The sequence below is a fragment of the Sciurus vulgaris genome (genome assembly GCF_902686455.1).
Source record: "Sciurus vulgaris genome assembly, chromosome: 16".
In the NCBI taxonomy this organism is placed as follows: domain Eukaryota; kingdom Metazoa; phylum Chordata; class Mammalia; order Rodentia; family Sciuridae; genus Sciurus; species Sciurus vulgaris.
In genome coordinates this window covers 64,638,869-64,660,593 of record NC_136477.1, presented here as the reverse complement: position 1 = coordinate 64,660,593, position 21,725 = coordinate 64,638,869, and the positions used below count along the sequence as shown (strand labels likewise).

Sequence of the window (21,725 nt, the reverse complement as noted above, 5' to 3'; positions counted from 1 at the left end):
GTGCTTGCCCAGCACGTGTGAGGCACTGGGGTTGATTCTCAGCACTGTACATAAATGAATAATAAAAAGGTGTTGAGTTTTTATTGATTATTGAATAATTAGATATCTATCTCCTATTTAAAGTGATTATTCAAGTCTCTTGTCTGCTTTTTTTTTGCAGTTTCTCCTTTCTTACCTTCTTATAAGTATTTGATTATATGTGAGTTAATTAGTTTTTTCAATGTGTTACTCTCCTTGCACCCTTCAATGGACTTATTTGAGATATAGAATTTTTATTTTAATATTATGCAATTCATAAATTTAAAAATAATATTTTGTGTAATTTCAAAAAACAGTAACCATTTGTTTTTTTCCCCCTTTTGTGACATTGGGGATTAAAACCAGGGTGTCCTGTTACCAATCTATATCCTTAGCTCTTTTTAAAATTTTATTTTCAGATGGGATTTTACTCAGCTGCTTGGAGTGGCCTCACAATTGTGATCCTCCTACCTTAGCCTCCAGAGTACTGGATATTTTAAGTGTGTACCACACATGCATCCTTTCTCACTCTTCCCTATTACAACTTGTGAATGCTTTCTATTTTCTTTAATATTTCACTATTACTTATTTGTAATATTTATATTCAGTATTTAGTATGTGAAAATGAATTTTTATATGCTATGATGAATAGCTTTTTTATTATTACAAAAATATCTCAATGTGTTAGCATCATTTTTTGGACAGAATTCCATTTTTCTTCTTTCCTGTACTGTAATCTCTATGATTTTTTTACTGTCTAAATAGCAAGTGACTTATTAAGCATTTTGTCTTGAGTTCTACCATTTGTTTATTTCATTATGAGGTGTACACTGGTTGCTATAACTTTATAACATCAATCATGAGGGGTATCATAGTGTTTTGGTCAGGGATATACTTTATGCACAACAATGGAAACAGAAAAAAGTCTCATTACACAAAAGTCTGTATCAACTAGGTTCTTGTCATTACACTCAGATATTCAGAAAATGGCAGAATAAATTAGAAAAAAATTCTACAATGTAGTCTCATCAAGTGAGATATCATTATATATATGCACATGCTGGCAATTATATAGTACATAATTGACCTAATTTTTACTTGTCAAATTTACCAGAGCTTTTTCAATTCCATTTGCTTTTGGAAAGCACCAACTTTGACATTGATGATTCTTTCTGTGGTATGATCATTTTTAGTATCTTCTCATGTTGCTCTTTATAAAATTTACTTTTTCCAAAATATTGAGATGGATGATTTGATAATAAATTCTTAGTCATTTTTATGGGCAAGGAATCAACCAATGAAATATAAGTGGACAATGGATTGAAGAAAATATTTGATAACCACATATCTGAGAAAAGTTTAAAATCAAAATATATGAAAATCATGCAACTCATCAAAAAAGAAAAAAGACAATAAAACTAATACTGTATGATAATTCGCCTAAAAATCAAACAAATGTATAAAGTTATATAAAAGGTACTCAACATCATTATCAAAAAAATACTATTCAAATTTATAATTTAGTTTAGATTCTCTGTCTCATTTATCTCTAGAAATATGAGTGATAAATACTGTATACTCTGCATGTTCAGGAGGAATATCTCTCTATATGTCATAATAGAGAAAGGTTCCAAAAATAAATTTGACAGAGAAAAATTTTGGCAAATCATTTGCCAATGTATGTTAAAACCTATAGCAAATTACAACTAGAGGAAAATTGTTTCTCAATCCACAAAAGGGCCCCTGGGAACTATCTTCAGTTATCCTATTTTGGTTTGAAAATCTAAGTGCTTCACAACTTAGTTTGGGTATTAGGAAAAAGTAGTATGATTTTCTGACTTCTACAACATTGTTCTGAGAATATTAAACATGGATATTATACATCAAAAGAGAAATAGCCTATGCAGATGATAGTATACTTCATATAATATTTCTAAGAAATTTTTACACACTAACAAAACTAGAACTACATTAGTTTGGTAAGAGAATATGTTACAACGTCAACATAAAATTGTATAAATTACCCTAGCAATGAGCAATGTCAAAATGGAGACAGAAACCAATCACAAATGTAGAAAAAGTAATAGGAAATAAAAGTAATGACTAATATTTTAAGACCTGTCCACTGCAAAGTAAAATGTAAAGGTAAATATCAAATGCAAAAAATATGAAAACAAATGGGAAGGCAGCTGATATTCAATGATCAAAAGTTTAATTTTGGTAAAACTCACAGTGTTCCCCATTGGATCTGCAAATTCAACATAATTAGGGGCAAATGTCAGTCATTTTGTAGAAATTGGCCAACTGACACTAGTAAGCATTAGATGATATGAAGGAAATAAAAAATAAAATCAGTATTGAAGTTAAAAAGTTGCTACTTTTAAGAAAAAGTGCACATTGTAAGCAAAATATGTTATGTCAAATATTGAATTTAAATATTTTTAAGATTATCAGTGAGTAGTAGTCCTATGCCTGAAGTGAGGGGGTCTGTGTCAACCTAGAGAAGAATTATCCTGGGAATGACATTAGTCATCACAGATATTACCTTCTGAGCATGAGAGAATTTGAAATCCTTTCTTGATAAATTGCTTCGGCTTCCTAGATTTTTGTGCATCTTTCCTACCATAGATGTTCTGTCTTTTGCATTTTACTCAAATCTAGTCCAGTGTGTATCATGCTAGGTACAACTCTTTTTGGTAAGTCTCTACACTTAAGAAAATTACTCAGAAACCATCCATTATTTTTACATATGATTTTTCTCCTTTATACTTTGGAAGTTATTTTAGGACCTGATTAGTGTGTTCTCCCTATACTAGTTTGTATTAAGTATTTTATCTATTTGTATGCTATTATGTCTTTATTTTAAAATCAGATTTATGTTTTTGTTAATCTGATTTACTACTTCTCATGGAAAACCAGATAACACATTTCAAATTTATTCTACTATTAAATAAATAGACCATTATTCAGGACCACATGAGTTTTAGGCAGATTTGCATTATCAAAGGATGTGACAAGTACAATATAGAGGAGGAAACAATTATTTTGGCTCATGTTTTCAGAGGTTTATTCCAGCACTAACTCCATAGCTTTGAGTCCAAAGTGAGATCTCACTGTAGTCATTGGGATTGAGCCAGCTCATTCTGGCCACAGCTCTTGTTCCCAGTGTATACCTGTAGTACATATGTATAGAGGAGACTTAGCCAAACCTATCTGTTGTTTCCAATCATGGAAAGTGTGGCATCTGGCTTCAGTACTTTATTCTTTGCACTTTATGAATATCATAATTTTTCATTATGCAAGTCTAAGAATTTGTCTTATGTGTATACATGTTGGTATATATGATACTTTTTGAACTTCTTCATTTTCCCCTTTCTCCCCCATCTATCTCTTCTCCTTATTGCTGTCTTCCACTCCCTTTTAACCTCCTTTTCCTCTCTCCAGATCCCCTTAAATTTCTTTCCTTCTTATTTCCTACTCTCCTCCCCTTTTCTTTCCCTTGTCCTTTTTTCCTCCCTTTCTATTTTTCTCTTCCCATTTTCCCTTCCTTTTGCTTCCTTATCCCTTATCTTCCATATTATTTTTATTGTTTTTGATTTCAGAGTGAGTATTAAAATAATACAAATAATATTTAGGACTACTTGCCTCCATCCACAAAATGAGCATCTGTAGTAGTTTAGATTCACATTATTACAAGAGGAGAAAATATAGTTCTTGCATAATTAATATTGTACATTTGAATACTTATAGTACCTTACTGTATCATTTTGGCTCTCACAACTTTGTTCAAGAGTGCCTGGAATTTATTGGTGAGAGCACTTTGTGTTCACTGTATAGGCTGTCTGGTTCTAGGTCCTTTGTCTATCATTTAGCAGGTATGAGCCATTGAGTAAGTTGCTTAACCTTTTCCTGCTTCAGTTTCCTAATCTAGAATAGAGGTTAACAGTAGTACCTACATACTATGCTTATTATATACATTAAAATTCCCAGTAAATTGATTCTACATAATGATAATCTACTGTGCATTTCAAGAGACCTAGAAGAGTTTTGAATGTTTGTTTTTACAATAAAAGGACATAAGTATGAGGAAAGTGATATACTTACCCTGATTTCAGCTTTCCACAGTGTATACCTATATTGAAACATCACATGGTACCCTACAAATATGTACAATTTTAATGTTTCAATTAAGGAATAAAAAAGATTTAATATTTATAAAGTGAATCAAATAGTGCCTGATAAGTAGAAAGTGTTATGTAAATACTTGATGAATATACATCTTAGGGTATTGTGAGAGTTAAAATAGTGCTTGGTCCATGGTATGTACTCAATAAGCTACTTCTAAAATGTTACTGGTTGCCTCAGCATATTGACTCTTTAACAGGATGAATCAGTTATATTGTGGTATTTGTGTTATTTGCTACTTGCAATATAATTAATAGAATTCAAATAGCCTTCAAGATGTTTTAGAAGATCAAAGATATATGATCTTTAGGTTGACTGATTTTCTTCTATTGCAGAGAGCCTTTGGCATAATTCAGTTCAACTGCAAGTAGGTTCCATGTATGTAAAATCCATTTTTAAGGACACATCATACATGTTTTGTAAAAGTATTTTGTGACTGGTTTATATGTAAATAATATATTATGAAATTATATGCTACTTAAAATATTTTTATAGTTTTATTAGTGAATGTCTAGAACTTCACTTTGTACTATTTCTAATTTGTTTTATAGATGTCTTTACAAACACCTGTGATTACATCTTAGGTTACTTTCTGGGAGAAAAATTACTTTGTTTTATAAACATAATTATAGCTTTATAATTGTTTATTATACTAGACTTAATTATTAGTATGACTTTAAAGCAGTTATTAATTGTGACTTCTCATTGTTTAATTTTCATGACTGATAGTCTGAAAGTTAATCATAGTAAAATTCAAGGTCATAGGACTGGGAGTTTCCTCTGTGGTAGAGCACATTAGCCCTGGGCTTGATCTCCAGCAACACAGAAAAAAACAAAAGAAAAAAGGTGAAACTCAGGGTTATAAAGTATTCTTAAAATGTGTTCTTCCACAAAGTTTACATTATATTCACTAATATTTGCTTAATTTTTCCTTCAAAAATATCAAAACAGACAAGAAGTTTTCATGGTGTGATTGTTGTTATGATCAAATCTGAGCATATTTAAATAGTCAATTAATACTGGATTCTCATTTCCCAGATTTGACAATATATTTGAACTGTTTGTGACCTGGCCTTTGGGAGTTTAGAAGAATCTTCAGGTTATTCTAATGAGCACCAGTGTGCTAATTAACATGAAGGGCATCTCTTTTAAATTATATGTAAAATATATATATATATATATATAGAAAAGTTAAAATTGTATTTTTTTCTTTCTTTTTTTTGGGGGGTACCAGGCATTGAACCTATAGTTGCTTAACCGCAGAGCCACGTCCCCACCCCTGTTTGTTTGTTTGTTTGTTTGTTTGTTTTGGGACAGGATATCACTAAGTTGCTTTGGACCTCATTAAGTTGCTGAGGCTGTGAGGCTGGCTTTGAACTTGCAATCTTCCTTCTTCAGCATTCCAAGACACCATTGAGAGTACCGCCATGCCCTACCTACAATTTTTTATTTTTTTTAAAGCTCTCTGTAGTTTGACCCTTTTATTCTTTCTGGGTGTGATAGGAATAGAAAAACCAATTTTTTTTTTTATTTGTGGTACTGGGTATTAAACCCAGAGCCTTGTGCATTCAAGGCAAGCCCTCTATCAACTGAGCTATATACCAGCCAAAAAAAAAAAAAAAACAAGTCTTAAAATTTAAAAACACTAAATTAAAATTAAAAGATGGTATTTGAAATAAAATTAGATGACATTGGAAACTGTGAAGCTAATAAGTAGACTGTGACACATCAGTTGACAGTGCTGTGAGTGGCAGGTGAGGGACCTTGTTGCTGTGATTTGTGTCTTTCTGCAGTAGGTAGGACTGAAGATCTGAATGTGTGCTCTCTACTGCATGTGTCCAGAGGCCAAGGGCCTGAAAAAAGAAAAGCCCCTCTTGACTCATTCTATTTCTGTCTTTTCTCCCTCCTCTCCTGGCTTTCCCTTTCTTTCTCTCATTTTCTTTTCCTTTCTCTTCTCTTCCTTATGTCTTTGTGATTTCCCCTTGTGTAGTGATCTTTTGTAATCTGATGTTTTTAAGAGTTCCTTTTTCAAAATCTATTTCTAGGCTTACTATCTACAACACTAAGACATTAATGTGTGCAAATATTTTTAATTTTTTATTTCAAAAATTTTTATAGTTTTGACGTGGATTTTTTATCAACATTTTTTCAGATAAAATTCATATGTCATATTATTTACCCATTTAAAATGTGTGTTTTGTGGTGGGCTGGGGAGATAGCTCAGTTGGTAGAGTGCTTGCCTTGCTGAGGTTTGAATAAGACCCTCTGTTTAATCCCCAGCACCACAAAAAAAATGTGGATTTTGTTTATTCAGATGTGTAACCCTAATCATATTCAATTTTATAGTACCTTCAATGCTCCCCAAAGGAAACCCCACCCCTTAGCCATAACCCCACAAATTTCTTTGTTCTCTCTATGACCTGGCCAAACTAATATACTTTCCGTGTGTATAGTTTTGGGTATTCCAGACTTTTAACATAAATATGATCATGTGGCAGTGAACATAATAAATATGGTTCATTGAGACTGCCTTCTTTCATTTGACATATTTTTAATGTTTATCCTTTCTGGAGTATGTATCACTACTTCATTTTTTACTGTCACATACTATTCCATTTTATCATGCCACATATTATTTCATTATTATTATTATTCCACATTATGTTATTGAATATACCTATTTAATTTATCAATTATTAATTTGGAGACATTTAGGTCATTTCATTTTTTATTGTTATTAATAATGCTGCTAATGACATTTGTCAGAATAATTTCTTTTTGAACTACCTCTTATTTGCTTTATTTTGTGATAATTGTATTGCGGTGTTGCAGAGTGGGAATAGCAGCAAAAATGATTCTCCACCCTTTTTTTTTTTTGATACCATGGATTGAACCTAGCAGTGCATAATCACTGAACCACATACCCAGCCTGTTTTATTTGTCAGTAGTTTTGTAATTGTGGATGGACAGCATGTCTTACTTTATTTGTTTCATTTTTATGTAGTGGTAAGGATTGAACTCAGTGCATCACACATGCTAGGTAAGTGCCGTACCACTGAGCTACAGCCCCTGGCCCCCAGCCTCTTGTTTGAATTTTCAATTTTGAAATAGAGTCTTGCTAGGTTGTTTAGGGCCTTGTTAAATTGCTGAGACTGACTTTGAACTTGCAATGAACCTGCCTCAGCCTCCCAAACTGCTGGGAATACAGGGATGTGCTATTGCACCTGGCAACACTGCCCTTTGATAGATATAAAAATCATGTATTTGATTCAATTCTTCAGAAATTTTTACCAAAGTATACATTCCTGATTGTATTTGAAACTAATTGGTTTTTACAAAAGTATTTGGCTCAGTTGTGTAAATAATTATATTTTCTGTTACACTGAGTAGTATTATAATTTTTTGATATTTTTAAATACTAAAATTTCTTGATGCAGTTCTTAAAGCTTAATTTGCATCAAGAAGTGATAAATAATGTTGGCATGATTTAAAATCCCCTTAATTTGGGAGTACAATTTATGTTGCTGATAAAGAGTAGATAATTGGAAGAGATTTCTAAATTCTCATTTTTCCAGTTCACTTTTGTGGATTTTACTTTTAATGGAGGCTTCTCATTATTAAGCCTAATGTGTGAAAAAACTAGCAGATGGTATCCTTAAGCATAAAATGTATGATTCTCTACTAAGCTTATTTAGCTTATACCACCCAATTAAAAAAAAAAAAAAAACTTAAAGTAGGTTCTCTTTTGTGGATTATGGACTATGCTCTATCTCCTTTAAAATTATGAAGCAATAATTTACTAGTATAAGTATTCTTTCTCTAGTTGTTTCTGAATTTTCCACAAATTTGTTATGTTTTAGAACTAGCTGTTTGTCCATTTTGCCATAAAGCTATTGTTCTAGGTACCCATTTTATTACTATCTACCTAGTTTGCATTTATTAAAATGTGTTAATCTGGGTGATATAGCAGATCATTAAATTTAAAATTAAAACTTGTCACTGAATAAAATGTAAAATAAGTTGTTTGCTTTTAAGTTGAAGAAAATGGAAATAGTAAAATAAAGAACAATGAAGATTTTTTATTGAAAAATATGATCGCAAGGTACCTTTTGTAAAAATATATTTTGGTTGTCAAAAGACCTTTATTTTATTTATATATGGTGCCTAGAATTGAACCTGGTGCCTCACACATGCTAGGCAAATGCTCAACCATTGAATATAACCCCAGCACACCAAGGTACTTTTTAAAGAAAAATTTTTCAATTTTCTTTAGACTGTGACCATAATAAAGATAATTTGCCTATAATTTTCATAGAACCTATTCTGTTTCCTTAACAATGTACCTTCAATCCTCTCTAATGTCATTAGGTTCTTATTTTAAAATTTTAAGTATTACAGGTCATGCTACGTTAAATGCCTAGGGATTAAAATTTTGTGTTGCTTTAAAAAAAAGAAATGAACATATTTTCCTGTATTTCATATAGTAATAATATTAAAAATTACATACCTGAAATATCTGAAAGTAATTCTCAGACTTTAGAGAGTCTTCTTTTCCTTTTTTTTTCTTTTTCTTTTCTTTTTTCTTTTTTTTTGGGTGGTGCTGTGGGAGGCTTGTGCATGGGAGGCAAGTACTCAACCAATTGATCTATATTCTCAGCCCCTGAAATTCTTATTTTCAGAAAAGAAAGTATAAATGAAATATTGGACATAGCATTAGTATTTTTCAGTTTACTTTCTTGAATATATCAGATAGCTTTTTTTCAACTGCTAGCAACCTAAACAATTATAGGTCATTTAAGTAGAATGTGGTATTGAGTGCCCTACAGAATTTTTGCAATGTCCTTGGAACTTGTGTGGATACTACGCAATCATAAGTGTACTGAACAGAAGAAGATTGTTATACCACATCACAGTGTTCTAATGAAAACATGACTCCAAACAGTACTAAGGCTAGCACTTGAGATTCCAGGAACAGAGATATCTTCTTCCTCACATGTCCTAGGAGAACAAAACTGTCTCTGGGTCCAGTTTTCATGTATGTGATTGTCCTCTCTTGTTCATCTGATCTTACTTAGAAGAGGGTTGGAGTAAGTGTTGAGCAGTCAATCTCTGGTTTTTGCCACACTTTAATTTTCTCTTCTTACTTTCTCTTTCTTCTCTTTTTTTATGTGTGCCTTCCATCTTTTTTTGTGAGAGTCATACTTTGGCAGGGTATCAAAAGCATTATATGGATCCCAAAGAGTTTATTGAAACCCTTGCTCTTATTCACAGAGTTGATTGAATTGTAGTATATTTATGTCAGGAAAGGAATAAGTATGTGAATCTTAGTTTTTTGGATGGACATTTGGTTTTTCTTCTGTGTGTGTGTCTAGAAGTCTTAAGTAACAGCATGCTATATCTTTTTTTCTCCCACCTAAAGTGTCTATCTGATCCAGTCCCATTGGAATTATGGCTGGGAGTATCAAGAGCTTGAAGGGTTCCAGGTTTTCCACCACTTTAAACTGACATGTTTAGTGGGTGTTGTCAGTAGTCATAAACTCCTAGGTCAAAAATAAATATTTGAATTACCTTTACAGCACCCCCCATTTCCAGAGTATGAAGCTCATAGTGTGATGTTAGGAAGATCAGTTGTAGCAGGGCTTTGAAGGAGATAAACCCTGATTTAGGAACAGGAACAGTAATTAACTATGATCTGACTGATGCAGGCTATGATGAAATCTGTTTAGGTTGCCTCACAGAGTGTATAATAAAATTTCTGATGAACAGGATTCCAAGCAGCAGGTGAGGCCAACCTGAAGTAGCAATCTCAGCCATGCTTTTCAGGTCCCAAATTTCATCAACAGAACAAATCCCAAATATCAATACACCATCGGAATCAAACTTAGCCCAACTTGGCTTTCTTCTTCAATTTTTCAATCTATCTTCCATTTGGCTAGTGTATTAATTTATATACAGATGGGTATGTTAAAGATCTCACAGTCCTCCCTGGGTTTGGTAAGGAGGAAGTCCAAGACAATTTTTTTCTCCATAGCAACCCTAGTCAGTGACTTAAAGCTGCCCTGAGTGCTATTAGGGCTGATGAGGTATAATTGATTATCCCAGAACAAATTTAATAGCAGCTTTTTAAATTACCTAACTCCCATTGCAGCAATAACTGCATGAGGGGGAAAAAAGTGGATCAGCATCCTCTTCTCAAAATTTCTTATAGTGAAACTAAGGTAACTTTGAAATAGTATCCAAAGTTGTTTGAGGGCCTTATGGAATACTGGCAGTGTTTCCCTCAATATTTGAAAATGTCATTCTGGGGTTGTGGCTCACTGGTAGAACATTTGCCTGATATGTGAGACTCTGGATTCAATTTCCAACACCACATGTTTGTGGTACTGGGGATCAGACACAGGGACTTGCACATGCTAGACAAGTGCTCTACCACTGAGCTACTACACAGAGTTTTTTGTGTGTGGTGCTTGTGCTTGACAGGCAAGCACTCTGCAAACTGAGCCATATCCCAAACCCTTAACACCACATATAAATAAATTAAAAGTCCATAAACAACTAAAATTATATTTAAAAAAAATATTTGAATGTGTCAGTTATGGTTGTTTTTGAAGGGAGAGGCAAGTTAATACCTGTCTTTTATAAAAGTTACTCTCTCTTAAAGGCCTACATATCATTCTTGGAAGGAAAATATTGTTTATTGATTGTTGGAATCCCTCAATTGGAACCATCATTAGTGACAATGCTATAGGAGACAAGGCTATCAGCAAAGCCTTTGAGCTGGCTGAAAATCTTTATGGTTCTTAGTTAAGGAAATAATTGATTTTTGTCTTTATTTTTTGTAGTGTCTGTCTGAAGACATTTTTGTCTCTGGCCCGTGCCACTCACCCATTTCTTAAAATGATTGACCTAGAGTTATGAGGGTAGAAATGTGGCAGACATGTGGAAATACAGAAAGATACTATTCGTGGTAGGTACAGAAACTCTCTTCTGCTATTCTGACACAATGCTTCATATAGTTTAGAGAATGGCATGCTTATTAACACAGTTTAGAAAATGGTGGTTAAACATTCAGAGCTTTCTCCTGGGAGATGGTGAGTTGTGCTCTACGAGAGAAAGTTCAAGCTTACAGAACGTTTTAGAATGAGCAGTAAGCATGCTGAACCTTTGCCAAAGAGTGACATGATCTTTATTATATTGGACCAGAGCTTGTCTGCCCTTTGCTGCCGAGGAAGAATGCTGTTTATATCATCTGAGGTTGATTACTATACATAAAACTAGAACAAAACCCATCAATGCCTCTTCTGAAATACATGCAGAAATATGCAAGGCCCAGTAGCCATTATTTAACTTTTAAAATCATCCAACTACATTCAGGATGAACATGTTGAGCCAAGAATAAACTTTCTAAAGACAAGTTGCTTTTTTGGGGGGTTGGGTACTGGCGATTGAAGTCAGGGACACTTGACCACTGAGTCACATCCCCACTTCTGTTTCGTGTTTTATTAAGAGACAGGGTCTCACTGAGTTGCTTAGTGCCTCACTTTTGCTGAGACTGGCTTTGAACTCCATATCCTCTTGCCTCAGCCTCCTAGATCACTGGGATTACAGGTGTGTGCCACAATGACCACTGAAAACTTGCTTTTTCTGTTCTTGAGACTACTTTTTAAATTCCGTAGCCTAACCATGTAGAAAGCATCTGATCTGGTGTCCTTGGAGCAACCTGGATTGGCTTATGGTTGGGTTTAAGCATTGAATGTGATTATGTTCCTTGAACTTTGTGGCTTAACTTGTTTGTCCAGAAAAGGTCAGAAATCAATGATTTAAAGTCATAGTTCTGAATAAAGCACTAGACAGTAAACTGTGTCTAACTCTGGAAGAAGGTGACTTTTGTCATATCATTGAAATCACTTCTGTAGCATAGTACAAGTTAATAGAGGCCATATTCTATAAGCATGGTGATTGTGTCTTTATGATGAATAACTTATTCACATTATTTTGTGGTGCTGGGGACTGAACACAAGGCCTTGTGCTTGAGAGGCAAGCACTCTATGAACTAAACTATATTCCCAGGCCTTACTATTTCTTGAGTTTCTATTAGTATTTTTATTATTATACTCAGTTGACAAACTTCTTTTTTAATGAATGGCTGATTCCTAATGTACATCTCAGTTTCAATTTTATTTTTATTTTTATTTATTTATTTATTTGTGGTGCTGGGGATTGAACCCAGGGCCTTGTGCTTGCAAGACAAGCACTCTACTGACTGAGCTATCTCCCCAGCCCCAGTTTCAATTTTAACAGCAGGATTTATCCTATTCTTCCTGTAAAACCTGTTGGCTTCCTTGCATTTTGTATCTCTGTTTTGGTACATTTTCTGTGTGTTTGAACAACAAAGGTGGGAGGCCTCTTGTAACCTCTGTTCTTCCATCTCAAGTTTTCTTATTTTGTTTCAAATGTTATTGAAGTCCTTCTCACATTGTTCAACAGTTACTTCTATAACAACTTCTTAATCTGACTCTATTGTCTATTGTTGTCTCTGCTTTTTATAATATCCTTGTGATGTTCATTATTTCTACTTGAATCTGAATTTTGTGATTTGGTACACAATAGACATGTCTGATCTTTTCACTGTCTTCCTGTCCAATATCATCTCTCTTGATTCCCTCATCAGATCTCCCTGCTCAAAGGATTCCTGAAATTTAAATTACTTTTAATTAATTCAACAAAATTGTTCATCTTTGAACATATTTATTACTCTGTTTGAAATATTTTGTCCATTCCTTCATCAGGCACATTCCAATTAATCATTGATTTAGTACTTTTTAAAGTGGTTTTCATTCTTTAGTACCTCTGATTCCCATGGTATCCCAGACATACCTCTTGTAGTGCATAAATATATTTTACCATGATTGCTGTGCATCTGCAGTTGTACAGTTTATCCTACTTCCTTTTGCAGATTCTGAACCCTTTTTGGTGTCTAAGAGAATTGATATGGCATAGATTCTAAATTGATATCTGCTGCTACACTGAATTGGTGTGAAATCATGTGATAACTCAAGTCCATATATCTCAATATATGTGAGATCACAGGTCTGTGTATCCAGAAGTAACTCCTTTATCTTTACCTTGATTATAAGATTTTTAATCTGTAAGGAAAATCAGTATGTTTTGGATCATCTGTGTATATATTCATAAACATTTATTTGCATGATATAAATCAAAGGACAGTTGTAGGCCATGTTAATGGTAAATAGGCATTAGAACTGGGAAAACAATTTATAGATTTAAACACATTATTTCAGCATTCGTTTCCCACTTTTCTTTCTCTGATAAATGATCTTTTCTAATATTCCCTGAAAATAATTTGAATTATTCTTTCTTTCCTTTTCAATTTTACTTATTTCTTCTTTCAGTTTAGGTGATATTTTCTACTAAAGTTAATGTTGCTTCTTTTTGCTTCTTTCTCTGTGCTACCTAATTTACATTTTTCTAAAACTTTGGTGACTGACACTGATCTTGCTTCTCTGAATGGAGAGAAATGTGTTTGTAAATGTATATACAACACACACACACACACACACACACACACACACACACACACACACACACTCCCCCCTTGAGATCTTTAAAAATTACATAGTGTTAATTGATAAAAAAAACATTTTTGATGCTGAGTAATGGCTGGCAAGAAAGTAGAAAGAAAACATTTTAAACATGACTTATTGACATGAACTGGTTATTGCTGAGTGAATATGTACCAGAAAGTATACGGTTTTAAATTTTTTAATGTATGTTTTCTTTTTCCTTCTGTGTCTTGTGCATTTCCCACACCTACAGTCTTTAGGTGTGACAGTAGAGACCTGCTGGTCAGATTTTGGTCCTTGGATATCAAATATAACAATCACTATAGGTTTCAACCAGCAGGAACTGAGATGTCTGTTGGTATTTTATTATATTATTATTATTATTATTATTATTATTATTATTATTATTATTATTATTTGCAGTGCTGGGGATCAAACCCAGGGCCTTGTGCTTGCAAGGCATGCACTCTACTGACTGAGCTATCTCCCCAGCCCCTTGGGTATTTTAATCCAAAAAGTTCATTTTAAATTGATCCAAACCATGCCTTAAAGGATGCAGAAAATGGCTTAGGGAAAAGCATAAGATTAAATATATTGATCAGTAGTCCAGTAGTTCTTGTTAGACTTTGAGTAAAATGTATATATAGAAAAATAACATTATCAACAACAACAATGAATGCTTTCCTTCTCTAGAGAGAATTTCTTGCCTCTATTATATGAATTTTTGATAATAAATGATATTTCAGCCACTCATAAAAAAATAGAGATGTTGAAAGCTCGGTATTAAACCTAAACTGATAAATTTTGTAATTTTTTTTATTATCATTTAAGCTGTATATTTAAGGGTTTAATGAGCTGAATAATTTATTTTCTGTTAATAAAAACACAGTAATGTTGAATTTTTGCCAAACTGTAAAAACCATTTTTTGATAGATCTTGAGAAATGAATTAAGTAATGCTCATTATATTGTTTTTGGTTATAATGACCATGTTAAGCAAAATCAGTAACCTTGTGGTCTTTGAGAATTTGTGTTTCTTTTGATGAAAGGAAAATTAATTTCCTTTGTTCTAGTTTAGATGCTATCCATACACTTATAACATATTTGTAGTTTTCAGCTAGAATGTGTCCATGTTCTGTTGGATGTGTATGGAATGGTGTTGGACTAATAACCAAAAGATCTTACCTTTTGGTTATTAGTGAATTTTTTTGTGGAGAGATACCAGTGATTAATATCTCTCCATCTTTCTTTTTCCTCAACAATTTCAAATAAGTGAGAAAGAGGAACTACTGAAACTCTATTTGTTTAAAATTTTTTTATGTGTTGCAGACCTTTATTTAATTAATTTATTTATATGTGGTACTTAGAATTGAACCCACTGCCTCACACATGCTAGGCAAGTGCTGTACCACTGAGTTTCAACTGTCTATTTCCTTTAAATATATATAATTGACTAAAATATTTTATGTACAAATTATCATATGAATAGACTCCTCTGTGAGAGAAAATATTTGATATACTTGTAACAAAACCATGATCTTTCCATTTTGTTGCTTTTTCTCAAATATTAGAAACCAAGTCTGAGTCTCACTGTATGTCTGTTGTAGGTATCTTGAATGCAGCCCATAAATGCCCTTATTATATCTCCTGATGATTTGGACATCAGGCTTTGTATCAGAAATAAATTTATGCATTGTGGATTGAAAGAAATATTGCCAGTAAGTGCCCTGTAGTCTCCTTATTATACTTAAATTAGAAAAGTACTTGAGTGTGGCAAATTTAGATATATGGCCCTCAAGAATAATTTATCTGTGAGAAAAGACTTGAGTACAAAAATCTTTTTTTCAAATTAGCTGATGAGATTTGAGTATCATTTATCACTTTATATGTTTAAATGCTATAAATTGTGTTGAATGGTTGTTATTATTTATGGTTTCTTCATTGATTTTTGCATCATTATAAATCATTCATCATAACTGTTATTTAATATCTCTAGAGGTTAAAGCATATTATGAATGATGCCTGGATATCCAACTTAAAGCCTTTGATAACTATAAGAAAAAAAATATTTGTTTGAGTTCTCCCATTGCCTTGAAGATATTAGAGCTGAGCTTGAATATTCTTTTTTCCTGAGGTCTGGTCAAAACACACATAAAAGTACTGCTAAATTCAAAAATACTGACTTCTCACCATAAACTAGTTAACTCCATAAAGAATGTGAACTCAAACTTTTTGTTTCAGAAAAATGCAATTTATTAGTTCTTTGCATTTTTGTGAATACACACATATGTAAATTGATATCACAATCAACAAATGGATTCTGTTAGATCAGCTTTTTATACATGTGTCCATCTGTACTTTTTAATGTGAGGCACATACCTCCCAGCCACTGCTTTGCTTCTAGCACTAGGAATTTGGTAGTGTCCACCCATTGACTCTCCTTCCTGCATATTGGGTTCATACTTATATAGTCTCCTTGTTCAATCTGTAGGTCTGCACTCTTCCTGAGATCCACCAGGTTCCTGTTCCTCTCCATGGTAGATAATACCTGCCACCAGCTCTGTCAGTAAGGGCACCCTTAGAACTCAATATAGTGTTAACAACCAGCTGCCTGCTACATTTTCCCCAGCAACATTTTCACTTAAAAAAGGCAAATTGGTTGTTGTTGGTTATAAAGGGGAAGCAAAAAAGTGTCAGGGCAAGTTGCCATTTCCAGAGATATTCCCCTGAACTCAGTTTTAATTACCTGTATTAGGGTAAGAGAGACAATTGTTTCTCAAAGTCTTTCAGAGTAAATTCTGTATTATACTATTAGAGTTGTTTGGTGTTAACCATAAATAAGTCCATGTGTTCCCTAATCAACTTACTGAAGCATCTGATGTTTACAACCTGGTGTGGAACACAGTTAAGGAAACCAAAGCGTAGGTATATTTTATTTCTATTCTTCAGCAACTTTTGCTGATTCAAATGACTATTTTATAAGGTCAGAGGAAGTTATATTCTAATGTGTTATTTCACCAATAAAAATCTTTTAATTATGAAATTGACTTGATATTTTATTTGGGCTAAAAATAACTTTTATTTCTGTCATAATATTGATTCATATAATGTATTTTTCCCCTACAGGTATTCATTTGAACTAATATTGCTCATAGAGATTATTTTTGTAGACGTACATTTCTGGGATCCAGAGACACATTATTCTTGGATGTTTTTGCCTATTGAAAGAGTTTTTGCATGGAATTTGAGCCACATCATTAATAAACTCATAGCTAAGCATTGTAGAATTGAGAAAAAGTTTTCTAACATTATAATTTAAAATATAACAAAATATCTTGCTGCATTAAAGCAAAAGCATTTTCCTTTTAAATTATTAGTATGTCATTGAGTAGAAAATATACCACATAAAATTTCAAATATGCTTGATATATATATAGGTGTGTGAAATGTGTGTACCTAACTATAAAAGAGGCTCTAAAGTCTAAAATATTAGGGCTTGACATTATTTAATGTCTTTGAAGGAATTTGAAAATTTGAGGTGAAGGATTCTGGCATTAGTTTGTACCCAGGAACATTCTGTGAATACTTGGCCATGTGAAAATTAATGATTTCTAGTCTGTTAATATGCAGCTATAGTAAATTTTATTCAGAATAAGAGCTTATTGGGTGTAATGTAAATATATCAAGGACTGTAAGTCAGAGTTCATAGCGCAAGTGAGCCCATGTGTCCAGAGTGGCCATCACATGTGGTGGAGAGGGTTTGGAGGAAAAAAATCACACTATAAAATCCTTGAGGAAAGAAATAATTTTTAGGGGTGATTGGGGATGTAGTTCTGAACCTTTTTACAATACTGCCTACTCCATCATTTAATTTTATTTTGTTTACAATTCTTTTTGTATGTATTGGTTTGTTGGCTAGATTCTTAGGGAATGTTTTTAGGCTATTACAAATATAGATGGACTACTTTTAACCTTAGAGAAAACATGGATCCTGTTTGGGGATTTCAGTTAAAATTTAACTTTTGTACATTGTTATTCTATTAAATGTTTCTAGTTTTCTTCTGAGTGAGAAATACTAATTTGGTATTACATATCATTTACAGTATTAGTTTTATTTATTTGTGTTTGTTGTGCTAAAGATCTAACCAAGGGCCTCAGGCATGCTGAATGAGTAAATGCTCTACCATTAAGCCACATCCTCAGCTCCTAGAGTATCAGTTTTTAACTTGATTGCATAAACATTCTGAAAGCAATGTGCAATATTGTTTTAAGAACTTCTCATTAAACTTTTTTAGTAAATATTTTTTCTTGGTTTGTATTGATAAAGTGAGTGAATGGGAGCTAGGGATATAGGTAAGTCAGTAGAATGTTTGTTTTGCATGCACAAGGCCCTGGGTTTAATTCCCAGCACCACACACACACACACACACACACACACACACACACACACACAGACACACACACACAGACACACACACAAAAGAAAGAAAAAACAATGAATGGTAGCTATTTTTCATGTGTCAAATTGAAGTTTTTATACAAAAGTTATCTTTAAAGCATTGTTTATTTCCTAAAATATTATTTTAATATATTTTTTGAAATCACTAGATGGAATGTGATGTCAATTTGTCACCTGTTTAAACTATATTAATTGTTGAAATTAAAATTACATTTAACAAGAATTGTTTTGATGTAACATTGTAAGTGTATATTTACTCTTTTCTTTGGTTTTAGACAACAGTACTTCAAATTATTTGATGAGTGTGTATCTCAGACTCTATTGCACAAAGATGGCATGGATCTAGATTTTACATATAAAAATGATTAGATTTAGATTTAAGTCAAATTGTAGATGAGTGTTTCTCCATTTAAATTCAAATATTTTTTTTAAAAAATCATATACATATTATTTTTATGTGGTGCTGATAATCAGACCTAAGGCCTCATGCATGCTAGGCAAGTACACTACTACTGAGCCACAACCCCAGCCCCAAATTGAAATATCTTATTGTCTTTTATGACATGGGTTGGCTCTGTGACATTGGTTCTCATGATGAACCTCCAGAGCATCTTTGAGACCCTTTCAGGGGATCTTCATTATTATTTGTCTTTTTGGTTCTATTGATGTCTTCCACTGATAGTGGAAAGCAGTGGTGTGTAAAACTGTTATAAATTAAGGCAATGGTACTAAACTCTAGTTAGCAAATTATTTACTATTCATAGAACAAAACAAAACAAAGTGAGAATTGAACTCAGGGTAAGTTGGTCACTGAGCTACATCCCCACCCCTATTTTGTATTTTATTTACAGACAGAGTCTCATTAAGTTGCTTACCACCTCACTTTTACTCAGACTAGATTTGAACTCTCAATTCTCCAGGTTTGTGTTTTCTTTTCAATGAGAGGCATTAGTTTTTAGAGCTTTCTATTTCAAAACTATTCTATTTTAAATTTCTGCTCTTTCTGAATATTTTTTTAATTTCCTGAGTTTTTAAAATTCATCTCAAATCTAATGTATCTGTAGAAAATAAATAACTTTTTAAACAATTATTCATATTTTGATTTCATACTTTAATATTTTCAGTACCACAACCTTTAAAACTGTAATTTGTTGTCTCTTCAGCCTTGAAACAATATTTGTATAATAGAATTTACCATATGTTTACGTATATATATGTGTACATGCATACATACAGGTTTATGAATATATAAAGAATGTTTGTATGTATGAAAGAGAATGGCATATATGCCAGGTTGTCCTAATTTGAGTAGGCACTGATTTTTTTTTTCATTTTTTTTACATCTTGTTTACTCAGTAAGATAATTGAGTGCAGAAAACACAGATGACCACTTGATTTGATCATCCTCTGCCACTTATGAATCTCTCAATTAGAATTTTAAAGAAACTTGTTTATATATATATATATATATCTATATATATATATATATATATATTTTTTTTCTTTTTTTTGGTACCAGGTATTAACCCAGGGGCACTTAACCACAAACCACATCTCCAGACCTTTTTTATTTTTAACTTTTTTGGGAATTAATTTTGCTAAGTTACTGAGGGCCAAGCTAAGTTTTTTGAGGCTGGCCTCAAACTTGTAATCCTCCTGCCTCAGCCTCCTAAACTGCTGGACTTTTAGGTGTGTACCACTGTGCTTGGCTTGTGAATGTGTTCTTGATGCAGACATTTAACCTGCAATACAATATAATATCTCATTATTCTTGGTTGTAATCAGGATTTTTTTTTTTTGGTGGGGGTACTGAGGATTGTACTCAGGGGCTTTTGACCAATGAGCCACATCTCCAGGATCTCACTGAGTTGCTTAGCACCTTGCTTTTGCTAAGGCCAGCTTTGAACTAAGGATCCTCCTGCCGCAGTCTCCTAAGCTGCTGAGATTACAAGTGTGTGCCACCTCATCTGGGTGCAATAGGGTTTTAAGAAGGCCAGAACATCTTTTGGAAGCAGATGATTGGAGAGAAAGGAGCTGACTCAGTGATAAAGGAGAAATAAGTGTCTGCCAAGCCTAAAGACTTGCCTAGTCTTTGCAATGTATCATTTATGCCTTTGCCCATTTCAGTGCAAACAGGCTGAGATTTAAAGAAGTTAAAAATCTGACTTTCAAGGTCACGTCATTAAGAAGGAGTTGAAAGTCAAGAATTTACATGTATTTGATTTTGCAAGTTATGTTAATTTCCCTTCTGCTCTGCTGGGCACTGGAGCAAAAGAGGAAGGGAAAGGCATGAGAGTAAATTGGAGGGAGTACCCTGGTGGTGTAAAGACAGAAAGAGCCCGCACCTGTGTAAATACAAATATGAGGCTCTTCCCAAACTGCCCTCAACCCCTCATAAAAGCTGCAAAGAATTTTTGTCTCTTATCTTATCTGTAAAGGCCAGGTGGCTGACCCAAAAGCAAACTTTGCTGTCACAGTAGCAAACTTAAAGATAATGATAACCCTCTTCTCGAAGGTCAGGGTGACCCAGAACTTAAAATAACATGATTTGTATACAATTTTATATGTTAGCCAATTAAAAAGAGCACTGTAAAACTGCTTGCCTTTCGTTATAAAAATCCTGCTGAACAAGGTCTCAGGGCCTCTTTGCGTCACCGATTACCGAGTGCGTGGAGGACCAGGCTTGCGCTTGCTAATAAATGACTCTTTGTTGCTTGCATTGATCGTGGTCTCTGGTGGTCTTTGTGGGGTCTCGAGCCGCTGGGCACAACAGTGGCCATTATGTATTGTTAGGGAAATGACCCTGGTATCAGGTCCTGTGCAGAGAAGTTACATCTCCTATTTTGTCTTATTTTGGACCTTTACACATTTGAAAGCTGTGATAGCTGTTTCATTTATTACTTACTTTCTTCAAACATTTCTAAAAAAGTCATTTCCAAATTCTTTGCCATTCTTATAATATTCCTTCTCATTTTAAGACTGTAAGAACCCAAGAACCATGGCAGACATGGGAATTGACAGAAGAGGGTTTATTAAGCAAACAAAGTGTCCCTCTGCAGGGTAAGGGAAAAAATGAGAGAAAAAGAGAAAGGGTGCATGCAAGAGAGAGTGTGAAAAGCGAGAAGGAGAGAAAAAGAAAGTGAGTAGAATAGAGAAAGCATGAGAAAAGATGGCAGGGAAGCTATTCTTAAAAAGTTGAATTCTGCTGGGCTAACAGGGGACCAATAATGGAGAAGGATACTTGCAAGCTGACTGATGAACCAATAGCTAGCTAGGATATTCACAGACCGACAAGTAGTTGGGAGGTGGGGAAATGGCTGCAGCTGAAAGGTGGGGGGAGTGAAAAGAAGTTGGTAGGTGGGGAAATGAATGCAGCATAAGTATTGTTCAGAACAAGCTGATATCTGTGCAGCTAACTGTCTTAATCACCAGGATGCAGGCAGTTGCAACTGCACCCTCAAGAGCCAATATAGGACAAAC

At 33.5% G+C, this 21,725-nt stretch overlaps 2 long non-coding RNA genes and 1 pseudogene across 3 annotated transcripts in view; 1 reads left to right on the top strand and 2 right to left on the bottom strand.

Moving 5' to 3' along the window:
- LOC306647158 (flavin-containing monooxygenase 5-like) overlaps positions 1 to 21,725 on the bottom strand; it is a 636,328-nt pseudogene that overhangs the window by 398,408 nt on the left and 216,195 nt on the right. The window lies entirely within an intron of this gene.
- On the bottom strand, positions 3,521 to 5,017 carry LOC306646657. The gene is made up of 2 exons (XR_013759932.1): positions 3,975 to 5,017; positions 3,521 to 3,791 (listed from the first exon to the last, which is right to left on the bottom strand). It is a non-coding gene; the product is annotated as an uncharacterized lncRNA (long non-coding RNA).
- Positions 15,161 to 21,725, top strand: part of LOC306646648 — a 47,966-nt gene continuing 41,401 nt past the window's right edge. Inside the window, exon 1 of the long non-coding RNA XR_013759923.1 lies at positions 15,161 to 15,504. This is a non-coding gene — a long non-coding RNA (uncharacterized lncRNA). The remainder of the gene's footprint in view (positions 15,505 to 21,725) is intronic.